Source organism: Eutrigla gurnardus (assembly GCF_963514095.1).
Source record: "Eutrigla gurnardus genome assembly, chromosome: 9".
NCBI classification, from domain to species: Eukaryota; Metazoa; Chordata; class Actinopteri; order Perciformes; family Triglidae; genus Eutrigla; species Eutrigla gurnardus.
In genome coordinates this window covers 22,954,046-22,968,271 of record NC_139923.1, presented here as the reverse complement: position 1 = coordinate 22,968,271, position 14,226 = coordinate 22,954,046, and the positions used below count along the sequence as shown (strand labels likewise).

The window sequence follows — 14,226 nt, the reverse complement described above, 5'->3', positions numbered from 1 at the left end:
TTCATACTGTTCACTGGGATTGTCTTTCCACTGGAAAACACAATGCAACACCCTGTGGTGTTTCCACGCTGTTGCAAAGACTTAATCAGTCGACGGAGGAAGTGAAGAGACGAGGCACTGAACAGACAAAGCCTAGAGCTCGGGGCTGTTTGATATGACCCTCTGTGTGCACCGCAGCTTATTCATCAGAGCAAAACGGGAGAGGCGAGGATGAATCCAGCTCATCGTCCACCAGATGCATCGCCTCAAGAACGCCTCACTCAAACCCATGCTCCTGCATGCCATTACTTCACAATGAGCATCAGAGTGCTGGCACGTAGCGCTCCGACGAGAGGCTCTTCGTGCGGTCAACATGATGCATGCATTACGCTGAGGGGCTGCTCTCTCCTGCATGCGGACCGCAAACAGCTGAGGTGGAAAGGTCGGGGAAGCGGAATAACATAGTGCGCTGAGGCTCAGCCAATCAGAATAATCACACAGGTCCGTCTGGGCTGCGGCAGGTGCGAGGAGCTGGAGGAACGCCGTTATCCCTCCGTGAACTCATTTCCCGCTCACTTTGACACAGGTACTCGCCGTTAATCATACAGCAGGAATTAATACAGAACCGTTCAGATAACAGCATTAAACCACTGTAAAGACTCAATCTTACATTGGCCCATTTAGAGATTTCTATGATTTATTTCGCCGCGGGGGCCATTGCGGAAATTATTTGAGGAGAACTGCAGCAGTCCCACCCACGTTAGCTGACAGAAATACTCGTCGTCGCATGCTTTATGACTGCATGTGGACTTTGCTTCTTTTACTGCACCTCTTCACTGAGATGCATTCTGACAATCAACAATAATCTCCAATAGAACAGACCTTTAGAAGCCAGGCCGGTGCCGTCCCTTTCCAGAGCCATTATACTCTTGGTGGCAAATTAAATGGCACTGAGTGACGTTAAGAAGATCCCTTAGAGAAGAGCAGGGAGGAGATAATGGAATCACCTTAATGGTTCCCCACTGTATAACAACGAGAGAGGGGGGAGAGGACAGACATGTTGCATATAGTCTGCTAACAAGAGGTTTCATCTTCACAGGGTTATACTGTGTCATTTCCTGGTATTATTCATTTGACATGCTCATAAATATGCAGATATTCATTTTTTAAAACACAAGCCATCAAGAAACCCGAGGGGTGTTAATGAAACAGGATAAACGGCTCACAGTGGTCCCCAATCGTGGCCTGCTCTGGTGAAACAAAGCAAATGTACTGTTTGGTGTTTCACTCTCACAGAGACACGATGGCTGATGTCAAACTGAGCACAGTTTAAAGACTACAGATGTAGTGGATGTAGCGTGGTAAAAGCTTGGGAAAAAAATTACCCACTGCCGAAGGGTGGGAATGATTCTTCAACAACTGACGGTTTTACAACCGGAATGGACGTAAACAAAACACAGGAACCATATTCATAAAAAAGAAACGAAAAGCTGAATTTCTCGAGCGCCTGCCGTCCCTTTCCAGTAATATTCAAAGTACAAAAGCCAATAAAAGAAAATCCCAAATCATACAAATAAATAAACAAGTGAAACATAATTAAACACCATCTGTGGCCACATGGCAAATAACTGATGTGAGAGCAGCTAATGCTATATATTTAGCCATGGTAACCGAAGTCACACAGCTGCAGGTTATGGTCTTACAGGATACTGACATTAAATACACGGGAGATAATGTGTATTTAATCAAACATATAGTTCAATTCAGCTGAACAATACTGTAAAAGAGTATTCAAGAGACGTTTTCTGTGATACACTCCAGCCAATTAACTTGCAATATATTAGGTGTGATATACTCCTTAATTAGTTGTTATTATTATTGTGGCCAACGCGTTATGAATGCATTAATGCCTGACTAAGTTGTGATTTCCACACCTACGCAAGCTAACCAAAATGTAGCGAGTGCTTTACAAGCAATAATTCCTGCAACACAGACTTTAGGTCCAAATCAATGTTGCAATTTTAATGTTAATTTTGCAAAAAACACTTTCATGTTAGCCAGGAGATAAACCCTATGCACAGAAAGCAACATGGCCTTTTTATTTTTCTCTGGCGCTACTCTTTGGACAAACATAATTTTTTTTGCCTCTTTAGTGGTAAGAATCTAATAATAGCAAACTTGTGTCTGCAAGTTGCCTCCAAGCAAGAAATGTGTTTTCTGGAGTGTAAAGAGCATTACATTCTCACAAGGATGCCAGTGTCCTTGCTTGTAATGTCCACGAAACATAAAAGCATAACTTTTAATATTGCAGTTTCTCCCTCAAACACACTGTAGGAATACATCTGTTCTCTGATTTTACATTCCTCTTTTAGTCTTATTTATTGCTTATGTAATGACCCTCTCCCCATACAAATTAATCTGATCTCCTATTAAATTACAGTCTTCATCTCCTCCTCTTCTATGCAATTAGGGATTTAATTCCCACATCTTTCATGTGTAAATGTCGTCGCTAGATTGGAAAACCTCCTCTGATTAAAGCCGATAACCTGGTTTGTCCGACCGGTTATCTCAGATGACTAATATTAGGCCGACTCAGCCCCGTATCTGAGGCACAGCCAGGCTGATCTGGCTTCATTATACAGCTCCCAGGTCTGGGGATATCTTATACTTGCCGAGGCAGAGCAAAACTTTACTTTCTCCTACTCGTCTTTCAAAACATGCATTAAATGCAGACTATGTCTTTAGCTTAAATTGAAATTTGGTCTCGTATCTAATACTCCTTTGAAGTCTGAATCTCCAGCCCAGAAGAGTGAGAAAGGGCGAGAAAAACACATTGGTGAGATAAACGTTTTTATCTGTCCTTCAGAAAGCACACAGCATCAGCTTATAGGTAATGAATAGTGAGCACCTGCTGTCTCCCCACTCTCCTTTTTATTTAAGACTTCTCAAGACTTTTCTTCCCCCTCCTTGTTTTTTGCAAATTCAACTTGAGTGAATGTTATTTCTCGGTCTAGTCTCTGCCCTGTTTCTACTTTTCAACTGTTTCTTTTTTCTTTCCATCTCTCCCGTCACTTGCCCACACTCATAACCACCCCCCTCCCCCCATGTCTCCATGGGCAGCATTAATCCAGGGTTACTGAAGGGAGTCCTTCTGATCCCCAGTCAGTCATGTGACCACTGAGCTGGCTCTGTCCCACGGCCAGACAGCCATTATGAAGACTGACTGGTCACAGCAGTGCCCACACACTTGGCAGGTTGGCAGAGCCGCCCCCCCGTTGCCCCTTTCAAACAGCCCCCTTCTCTAACGGCAGAATGCCGGCGCCACCTTAATCAGGGAGCTGCCCAGGTGCCCAGACCGGCTGTTCTGGAGCCATTTTAAAAATTAAAAGCCTGTTAACGGCACAACCGAGGCAATGATATTGACTCCTCCTGTCTGTGGTCTACTCGATCAGAGACAGAGGAAAAAACAGACAGAGTTGGAGAACAGAATGGCTATTAGGAAGGGCCTTCTGTCACATGAAAAGTCCCCCCCCCCCCCCCCCCCCCTCCATCCAAGCCCCATCATCCAAGCCCCTCAGTGTGAAGGACAACCAGACAGACAGCACAGAAAACCAGGGCTCTAGACTGTCACAACTCTCATCTCGGCTGATAAAAGTCTCGTATGCCTCGTCCTTCCCAACCAGCCCAGCAGAATAGTAAACACACTCTGGAATAAAGGACCTCCGTTAAGGCTGCAGCACAAAGATCTTTCTCTTGCAACAAACAAGAAGATTGACAGTTATGGTCTCTGCCACAAAGCCAGCTTTAAAGAAAAGCTTTTTAATGCAGATTTTATGCTTTAATGCAAATGTGTAGGCATCAGACATTACAGGCGGCGCTGCACAAACGGAGACTCGTTTGGGCTTCATAAGTCTGTGAAATGTGTGGTTCTGTTCCTGCAGAAGTAGCAGTTGGATGCAGCACAGGACTGCAACACAGTGAAATACAATCGCAGGGCTTGACAGCTCCCCAGTGCTGCCTGACTAATAAACTTTTTATGTGCACTAATGCATCCTGTAAAACATCCGTCATAAAAGTCTGCCTTCTCCTGAAGGTGACGTGCCCCTATCGGATATTTAATCATGAACGCCCAACCTTGGAAGTTGGACCTTGATCTGTTATGATAAGTAAACACAGGACATCATTTCTTTTTAAAACATGTCTACCCACATGTGGACAAAAAAATTCACAAAAATCAACAGCGCTGATATTTGTGATGATGAAAAGCGACCAGTGAGCGATTGTCTGGTTCAAAAGAGAAACTCAGACGTGCAGAAAAAGCAATTAATTTTCCGTTCACATCCTTCCCTCCATAGAACGCTGGATTAAGGTGATTTTGTAAAGTGCATGCTAAATCTCCCATTAGAATCCCGAGGTAGTTAAATCCCAACCATCTCCCCATTCCTCTCTCGCCAATACTATAAATCTACGCGGTGACAGGGCTTGTCGTGAAGCTGCTGAATTAAACATGCCACCCCCCTCCCCCCCCCAACACCCCTCCCTGGGAGAAGAACTGAGCAGAGGGACAGACTGTGGACTGGAAGGGGGAAGAGTGCCCTGACAACCGCCCACTGAGCCCTGAGACACGTGCTGTGATGCTGCTGCTGTGTCCAACTGTGGCAGGGAGATGTTTGCCAGTGTGTGTGTGTGTGTGTGTGTGTGTGTGTGTGTGTGTGTGTGCGTGTGTGTGTGTGCTGTGTCTGTGTTGACAGTTCATACCTTGGGCCAGAGGTTTGATAAGGCACTGATTCATTGCCCCTTGGTTTAGCCTGCCACTATCTGTATCCTACATCTCCACCAAGCTGAAATCAGACCTATAATTCTACCCGAAGGCTAACACACTGATGTGCATGTGTGTGTTTGTGTGTGTGTGTGTGTGAAAGGGGACATAGTAGGTGAGACAGGTGTGAGGAAGGCATCTGTAATCATCTTCCTGTCTGTGTGGAGAAACAGTTGCCTTGTTCTTTCCATCTTTTCACTAATTACCTTAAACGTGCGAGAGAGAGAGAGTGTGTTTGTGTGTGTGTGTGTTATTTTGTGCTTCTAGAATGAATAATGAATGTTTTTATACAGTGTGACATCTTCTGAGTGCTTTTACTTGTGTGTGCGTGAGCTTTGCATGCATGATAGGGTGGAAGGCAAAGTTTCTACATATCCAGTATGACAATTTGCCTTGTGGAAAGAACACTGAGAGCAGAAGTGTGTGCGTGTGTGAGAGAGAGCGAGACAGAGAGAGAGACAGACAGGGAGAGGGGGAGGGAGAGAGAGAGAGAGAGAGCGAGAGCGAGAGAGAGAGAGAGTATTTCTCCTGTTTGTTAATGGGTATATTTCCATGGCAAACTACAAGACAGGAGAAGAGGGAGCTCTAATTACTATAAAGTCCACCTCCTGTATACGGTATGTCACATCACCAAAGCCAAATAACGTTTCTCTCATATGCAAACATAACTCACAAGCCCCCGCACATCACCTCCAGCCTGCGACATGCCCATCATACCAATTAGTAAGTGGCTGATTGGCAGTTTCTAGCGTCGGTTGTCTCTATTGACAACGCTGACATTTGCCGATCATTACAGAGCAGCTGTTAAATGTTGGGATCGTGTCATCTGTTCAGAAAGTACCCCATAAAAACTTGACTGCATAGGTTGTTGAAACGAGAGCATGGCTGTCCAAATACAGAATTAAATCACCGTTCGTCCTACAGCTTTTTTTTTTTAGTCACGTTCGTCTGTCCGTCCTCCACTTTGGTCCAGATTCAAATATCACACCAACTGTTGGATTAATTGTCGTGTATGGACATTCATGGTCTCCAGGCGATGAATCCTAATTGAATTGGTGATCCCCTGGCTTTTCACACTTGCGCCACCATGAGGTGTAGTTGGGTTTTGAACGTTGAACTCATGCACGGTCTGCAATGTATGTGTATATATATATATATTTTGTTTGTTACTGTTGTTACAAGACACAAGAAATACATTATATGAATTTTTACAGTCTGAAGCAACTTTCATGGACATGGTTTGTGCTGCGCTCGACGCCGGGTTTAGAGTCCCTGCTTTGATCAAACGCAGCGACACAGCATCCCCTGACAGCAACAAATCCTTAGGCATGGCATGTGACTGTGGCTATAAAATACCGCTCATGAATCACAGATTTGGAATTATAGGGTAATTTCATTACCGCTAGAGCGGAGCTGTGTGTCGCCAGATGCGCTTTGACATGTGATGGAGATGAAAAAAAAAAAAGAAGAAGCGAAAATCACAACATCTGCACCTCCGATGGAGCGATCCATTCTCCCTCCTCATCTGCCAACTCTCTTCATCACTGTACTTCCTCTATGACACTCCTCTCACTTTCTTTGTTTTGTCGCTTTCTTCTCGTCGGATAATTGGACACACCAACACACATGAAACACACACTCACACACACACACCTGAGAAGAATCTGTTTTTAGAGGCGAAAAGTGAGCTGTAATTAACACGTTTGTATTGGATTTAATTCCCGATACCGACTCCTCGCAGCCTCGCTCTGAACAGAACACACAAACCGCAGAGGCCTCTATGACAGGGGGATTATTAGATGGGACAGCTCGAGAAGTCTGGGTAGGTAATTCAATGAGCAGGTGCAGGGGGGAAAAAATAATTAACAAGTCAGGCTGGGAGAAAGGAGTGCAGCACATAGGAACACTGTTCTGTATTCATAAATAATGAAGCAGATAATACCATATCAACACATTTTATGATGTGACATAAATATGACATGCTCTGCCTCAATTTACAGCCACAGAGACGGTGAATGAATGCAAGAGTGCGAGTGAGGTTTCTGGGTGTAAGCGGCTCGGTAGGATGTTCGACACTGAGCTGCACATAACGAAGCACAAGGTCACCGGGAAGGGCATCTGCTGGAGCAGATATATCAAACTACGGAACGCTGAATGATAGAAAAAGGCTCGTACCAGGAAGCCTGGTGAAGTTCACCATCAGAGGCTGACCTTGTGCACTGGAGCTTCCTGAAAATAGTATTCGGGTCGGGTCCCTTCAGCAGTCACCCCAACCCATCTCCACGGCTACAGTTTACGCTCATCTCGGCCTCGTTACACCACACCAGCGCTGATTCCATTTCAAATTTCATGTCTCACTCATCTTTCACAGCATTTAGTCCCTCTGAATGTCTGTAATACTAGATTCAAATTATGATAAAATACAAAGGTCTTCTATTTTAACTTGGGCAAATGGATGAGAACCCATTACGTGTTTAATCCACCCCTATTTTCAAGGCAAAGTTAATCAATTATGAGTATTTAAAGAGTCCGATGGTGCTCCTTGTGAAATCCATCTTAGCCTGTTAAAGTCCCAGTCGGCAACATTTTTTTGATCATATTCACCGAAGCCGACACTATGTTCCGATAGAACAACATAAATCATCCAGTTTTAGAAGAAAAGCGCGCCTCTACGTGCACGTAGAGCCTGTTGTTTGTTTTGCAAAAATCGACAGAGCCCGGATCATCCTGTCCAATCAGCACGCAGGGCTGTGTTCGTGCACACACAGAGCCCCTCCCCCTTCGGGACGTTCCACTATCACAGGGGGGAGGCGGAGGGAGGTAGCAACAAGCTTCCAATTCCTCGGTTAAAAACCGAAACGAGGAGGTCCAAAACAACCAAGGAAAAGAAAACACTGGTGGAAAATAAGGAAAAAGTGGTGCCCGTGATTCAACATCGGACCCGCGTTTCAAAGGTGGCGTGATCTAAGGGATTTCAAAGGGCGAAGTCGAGGGGAAGGAGCTCGGTGGTCATGGGGGAGGAGCGTCAAAATCTGGCAGAGTGCCCTCGATCCGCCGGACACGCCAACTGGGACTTTAACTTGGGCAAATGGATGAGAGCAAGGTTTTCAACCCATTACGTGTTTAATCCAGCCCTATTTTTAAAGAGTAAAGAGTATTTAAAGAGTTCTATGGTCCTCCTTGTGAAATCCATCTTAGCGTGTTAATAAACACAGAATAAAACACTCATTTCTTTCGGGTGTGAAGTCACTGTGCTGATATTGCTGCACAACTTTGCTCACACGCACCAAAAACAGCGGTGGGAAGGCGAGGCAAGGTGGGGAGAGAGATGCATTTTACACACACAGATTAACGATCCATTATTCATAGGCACAACAGACTCAAAGCATCAACGCAAACACAGCAGGAACCAGATTCTGCCGCACTACAGCCCTGAATGCATCACAGGCGCTTACCGCCGACTAGTCTGCTCTCTGGGATTACACACAGGACATGCAGCACTCAGCAGAGCTCTCATATCTATCTACACAGCAGATCGATAGGAGAAGCACTCTTAAATCCCCGGTCAAAGTCCGTCCCTGATACTGTAGGGGGAAAAATCCAGTAGCTTCAACAGCTCTGGTGGAATTCAAAAACCCGGGAGTACATCAAACTTATTGAGTGCAAGTCAAATCCAATATCAAAAGAAGACGTTTCTGTTTGAAAAATGCATTCGTTGCCTGCCATGTTTCACAAAATACACCCCAAGTGTCTCGTCTCTTTTGCATTTTGACAGGTACTTATAGAGTCATGAGTCATACTTGCCACTTTAACGGGATATTCAATTAGACACCTCCCGTTTCCCAACTCGCTCTTTGAACCATTGTATTGCACTAGTTGGGTTTTTGGATGAAATCTTTTGGTTCTCACATGTAAAACGGAGACAGATGGGTGTTGCTACGTGGTGAATTAGCTCATTTGTATTCTGGAACAGTGAGAGGAAAAAACAAATAACTGCCATTAGTCATCACTAAAAGACTAAAGGTAACTGAGGCACACACACACACACACACACACACACACACACACACACACACACACACACACACACACACACACACACACACACACACACACACACACACACACACACACACACACACACACACACACACACACACACACACACACACACACACACACCCTCTTATTTCCCTTATTTATTCCCTTTAACACCTCTGCACACACACACCCCTCTTCCCTATGATTCCAAATACTTTGATGTGAGTCATGCTAGTGCCGGCAGTGAAACAGATACTTGCACGCGCACACACACACACACAAACACACACACAAAAACACACACACACACACACACACACACACACAAACACAAACAACATAGTGACATTTTAAGGGAGAGTATTGATGAAGCTGTTTTATTACAGCAGACACATCTAGCTGCAATATTTTAAATTATTAAATGAGGGCATGTTGACACACACACACACACACAGGAGAGAGAAAGAATGGGATAAAGGCGAGAGAGGCTCCTTTTGTAGGAGGCGGTGTGAATTTTTCATTAGAGGAAATGCAGCCCCCCCCCCCCCCCATGCCCTCATCTCTGGGCTCAGTCCTGTGTCCTCTGGCCACGCTCCCCTGACAACTCCCTGCTTCACTCAGCCCATCTATTTGACCCAGCGAAGGACAAGCGGCTCAGACAGACAGATAAGCTGCATCCCAAAGTGGCCGCCTCGCCTCCCCGACAGCCCCCGCTCCTTTTTTCGGTGCCCGTCTATGTGAACGCACACCCTGATTGAAGGTGGTCTACGGCCTTCACTCGGCGTGACTGGTTTCCCCCATTGATCTCCTCCATCAGTGAGCATGCCATGATGGCAGATTACGATTTTTACGAGAATTTTGCCAAACGGAGGACATAGAAGTACCTTTATACCTACAGCATATAGTAAGGGAGAATCTTCAGAGTCACTCGTTATGAATAACTGTAAATTAATGTAGCTCATATTCAGTATATATATGAGTGCATGTGATAGAGATGGTCTGTAAAAGTGCAAAGAAATGACAGACTCTCCCCACGTTCCCGCTGTGTGTGTTCTGAGTCAGCATGCATGATAAAGTGAGCGAAACAAGCGACAGCAGCTCTTGAGATACAGCGTAACGTGAGTGATTGATTCAATGAAAATGGGGGGGGGGGGGGGGGGACCTTGCGTTGTAATTAGAAGTGCTATGCTTTCTAGCAGGCTCTACCATTTTAATGTGATTACCCCGTGTGATTTATACGCTCAGAAGAACTCCATCACTCTTGCTGAGCAAACTTGCCACATGTCGCAAAGCTTTACCTTTTGTTAATTCAGATGGTTTTTCTCCTCATAGATTTACTGTCCAGGAAGCACACAAATCATGTTATCAAAGTTATTATGTTTTATACAGTGTTTTTGTTGTTATTTTAGAAAATTCTAATACAGTTACTGTCAACCAAAGCTTTCCTCGCAACACATTATTTATGCCTATTCTTTTCCCTTCATTTCATAAAATGAATTTCGCTGGTTTGTTTTTTTTTAACGATTCTCCCCTATTCCCTTGTATTATTTTCTCCTTCATCCTTTGGCGTGACATGTTTTCATACAGTAAGCTCTGGGGTCTCGCGAACTCGTGGCTCTTATTTCTTCTGCTTAAATAATTTTCTCTCTGCAAATAAAATAAAATCGCATACAGATGAAAAGGCAGATTTCCAAAAGAAAAACATGAAGGAACTGGAAAGTGCAAAGTGATATGCTCACAGAGACATGCCCCCTACAATCGGCACGCACTCCACTCTATTCATCATGTAATTCCCTCGTCTCGTTCATTTTGACCTCCACACGACTATACTTTACTCTTTTTCATATATTTAAAAGAACATGGCTAAACTATTAAATGATTAGAATTAGAAATCTGTTAAAGCATAGATCACATGGCATAAAGAGCTTGCTAACCACCACACATATAACGGGTACACGACACAGATGGAGAAAGTTGCATCAAGTAAGGTTCATGGAGTGTTCATGCATTTCTTTGAAAATGTGTCCGAACAGATAAAAGTCAAACCACGACTGAACTGCTGAGAGAAAGTAGCCAATCATTACAGCTGACAAGTGTCGAACCGCTTTCTCAGGAAACGTCTCTTCTTTTAAGGCTTAACATTTCCATTGCTATTTTCTCTGTTAGACTCCCAGAATGACAGGAGATGAAAAAAACACCGTGGGAGGCAAAGAAAACAGCAAGTTGCATGTCTGACAACGAACATCAAGACGATGCTGCTTCCAAAAATACTTTAGCCGTATGAATGTTGACGGTTATGTGCATTTATAACAGTCAGTATTTAAGATTTTGACTGTTCCTGTGATACTGAACTAGCATTCAGAGATATTGTGCAGAGATACAGCTCTGTCCACAAGGCTAATATTTAAACGTGCCAAGATTTGTGCTGGAACGAGCATTGATCTGCATGCGTCAATGACAATTATGATGCACAACAACCAAACAATGGCTGATTTCATATACTGTTGTGGAAAGGGTGAAAATAATGAACAATGTTATATTAATTCAGGTTACCCTGGCAGCAGCGTTAGCCATATTTAGCAACTAAGAACATAACGTTACATTCTAACTACACATACAATGTTGCAATGCTAATGAGCTTGTGTGTGTGTGTAATGAGTGGGCAGCAATTCTTATTATTCCAATCATTTTACATTGTCACTTAAGGTGACAGCTAACCACAGTTGGCTTGCTTAAGGGAATGGGGAGGAAGTTATATAAGTTTTAATTTTTGCACAAAAATGTTGAAGTAGTCTGCATTGGCTGACTTGATGAATCAGAGAACAATAAGTGAATGTGAACTGATTGTTGCTCCTAAGAAAATCTACAGGAAGGGATGAAAAAACACCAGACTCCTTGGTGGCTAAACATTCAAAACTCTTTAGCTAAAAAGCCAAAAGACAGAAATATTCAAAAAATAAATATTATTACGTCCCATCAGTACAGCAATTTTAAGTCTAACAAGCGGAATTCCTTCGTGCATATCTCTGTTTCCCTCATTGACTGTCCCACTGCCTTTGCATCCATTTCTTTCTTATGCACGACATTCTCAGGAGACAACATTAAAGTGCAGAAATAAGCCCTTTTCCCTATGCCTTGCTTTGTGTGTGTGTGTGTGTGTGTGTGTGTGTGTGTATGTGAAGACAGCCAGAGAAGCTCTCTCCTCTTCTTTTGATCAGTGGCATGGTGACTCCTGATGTACCACGGTCCTATGATCAATGAGGGCTGAGACGGCAGAGTGGGAAGACAAATGAATGGTGTGCAGAAAAACAAGCGGCGTGGACTACGAGAGAGAAGTAGACAATAATTAACGGCTACATTTAATTGATACTCCTCTAATTAAATTTACATAATAGCCCCCGCTTAATGTTATAATACGGCGTGATATACTAGCATGACCTACATGTCCACACCTTTGGGCACATTATTACATGCATGTATACACACACTAAAAGGATTCACAAAGAGACTGCAACAGCTAGATTAGATCCTCACGATATTAGGAGCATTCATGTGTTCAAATGCACCGACGTGCATGCAAATACAGAAAGCGTAGACGTACTGTACACACACCAACACATGTTTAAAGGGGTGAGCCAGGGACAGGGGTTGCAACGGAGGTGAGGCGGTTTAAACCGACAAATGCAACAGAAATTTGCAATGCATCGCATTTGAGGGCAGCAATGAGAAGGTTGGTCCGAGGGGAGTAGAACGAGATTCGTATTCAGAGGAGCACAGATCTTGGCAGGCATGGAGCACCTATGGTAAGAGGCTTGGTGAGGATCATATTGATGAGGAAGTCCAGGAAAGATGCGTGTGGGTGCAGGATTGTTGTCCTGTGGGGATGCTCTGTCTACTGCAGCGATATGGGGCTCAGACACCGGATTAGTGTTTCTGCTCCATAATCAATTTGCTGTCTGGATCCCAGTGCACATAACCCTAAACAACCACTCCTTGCTTGGTACTGCTAATTTCTCCCTCCTTCTTTCTCCCTCAACCAATTTTACTTCTTTACTTCTTACCCTTTTTTTTTGTTTCCCCTTGCCACTTTAATAAACTCACACAAGAAGGTGTCCAGAATTTATCTTTTTTCTCCCTATTAACTGCTCCAAAACACCCCTTCTACTAGTATTTCTCTCCAAAGCGTGTCATATTCCACTAGCCGCAGTAGATTCTGCACCCGCTGCATTTTGGGCCAATATGTGGAACTTGGGAGTAATTATATCAGTGTGTGTGTGTGTGTGTGTGTGTGTGTGAGTGTGTGGAGATGTAGAGGTTAACCTTGGCCAAGGGCAAACTATTAGCTCCATTTCACCCTTGGGTCCAAGCTCACTGCCATCTGCTCCAGAGTGGGGTCATAATACTGGCTGACCAATCAATAACATATTACATGTTGGCACACTGCACCAGCCATGGTCAGGACTTTTCTTTGCTTAGCAAGGCACATTGCACTCCAGAGAGGAAATATAGCACCCAAGAGCAGGCGAGTGCTGCATTAGTACTGCGGAGTGAAATTAAAAATTTAATTTCTGTTTACAGAAAAATATGCATGTCATCCACGGGAAGTGTTTTTTGTGGCACAGAGGACTAATTTTGAATTAAGCCCTCATCTAAAATAAAGTCTCAAAGAAAACATGGTTCTTTTCTCCGAGGAGAGCTGCGCTGGCATTTGCCGATGGTGTCTGAGTGCATGTCTGTGTCTGTAGACGGGAGGAGCACTTCCAGATCAAAGCCCGGAGAGACAGCCAGGAGGAGAGGCAGAGACAGCAGGTGGTGCTAGGAGCGCTCCTGTAAAGCGGGGTGAAGGAGCCAGAGAGCTTTTTAGTGTCAACAGATCAATACGTGTGAGACGGGGGGAGAGGACGTGTGTCTGACACAGACAGAGATAAAGGTTAAGGATGTAGTCAAGGCAAAAAAGAAAAGGCAAGAAAATGATATGGTCCTTACGCTTACCTGCTGGAACACATAATCAGCTTTGGCATACTAATGTAAATACTATGCTGCATCAGAGGGCGAGATTTGACCCCACTAATGACACAACAGCTTGTCTTATTAAATGGAACACATATATTATACAGTATGCACACACACACACGTACACACAGCTCCAGCCTGTCAGCTACTGTCCATAACCCCGTTATTGGACCAGGCAGATTGTCACCTCGTCTGATTCAAGCGGGCATGCACACAGGCGAGGGCCACTAATTGTCTTGCTGGGCGCTGACGTGACTCGCATGTGACCAGATAGCTTTGGAGGCTTCATGTGCACTGGTTGACCCCATGTGTGCAGTGAGTCTGCCAGTTGTTGGAGTGAGTCACTATAAGACGGGAAAAAGGACTTGGAGGGC

The 14,226-nt window shown here is 44.3% G+C and overlaps 1 protein-coding gene across 2 annotated transcripts in view; it reads right to left on the bottom strand.

Moving 5' to 3' along the window:
• The window catches only part of trim44 (tripartite motif containing 44), a 39,156-nt gene that overhangs the window by 8,532 nt on the left and 16,398 nt on the right, over positions 1 to 14,226 (bottom strand). The window lies entirely within an intron of this gene.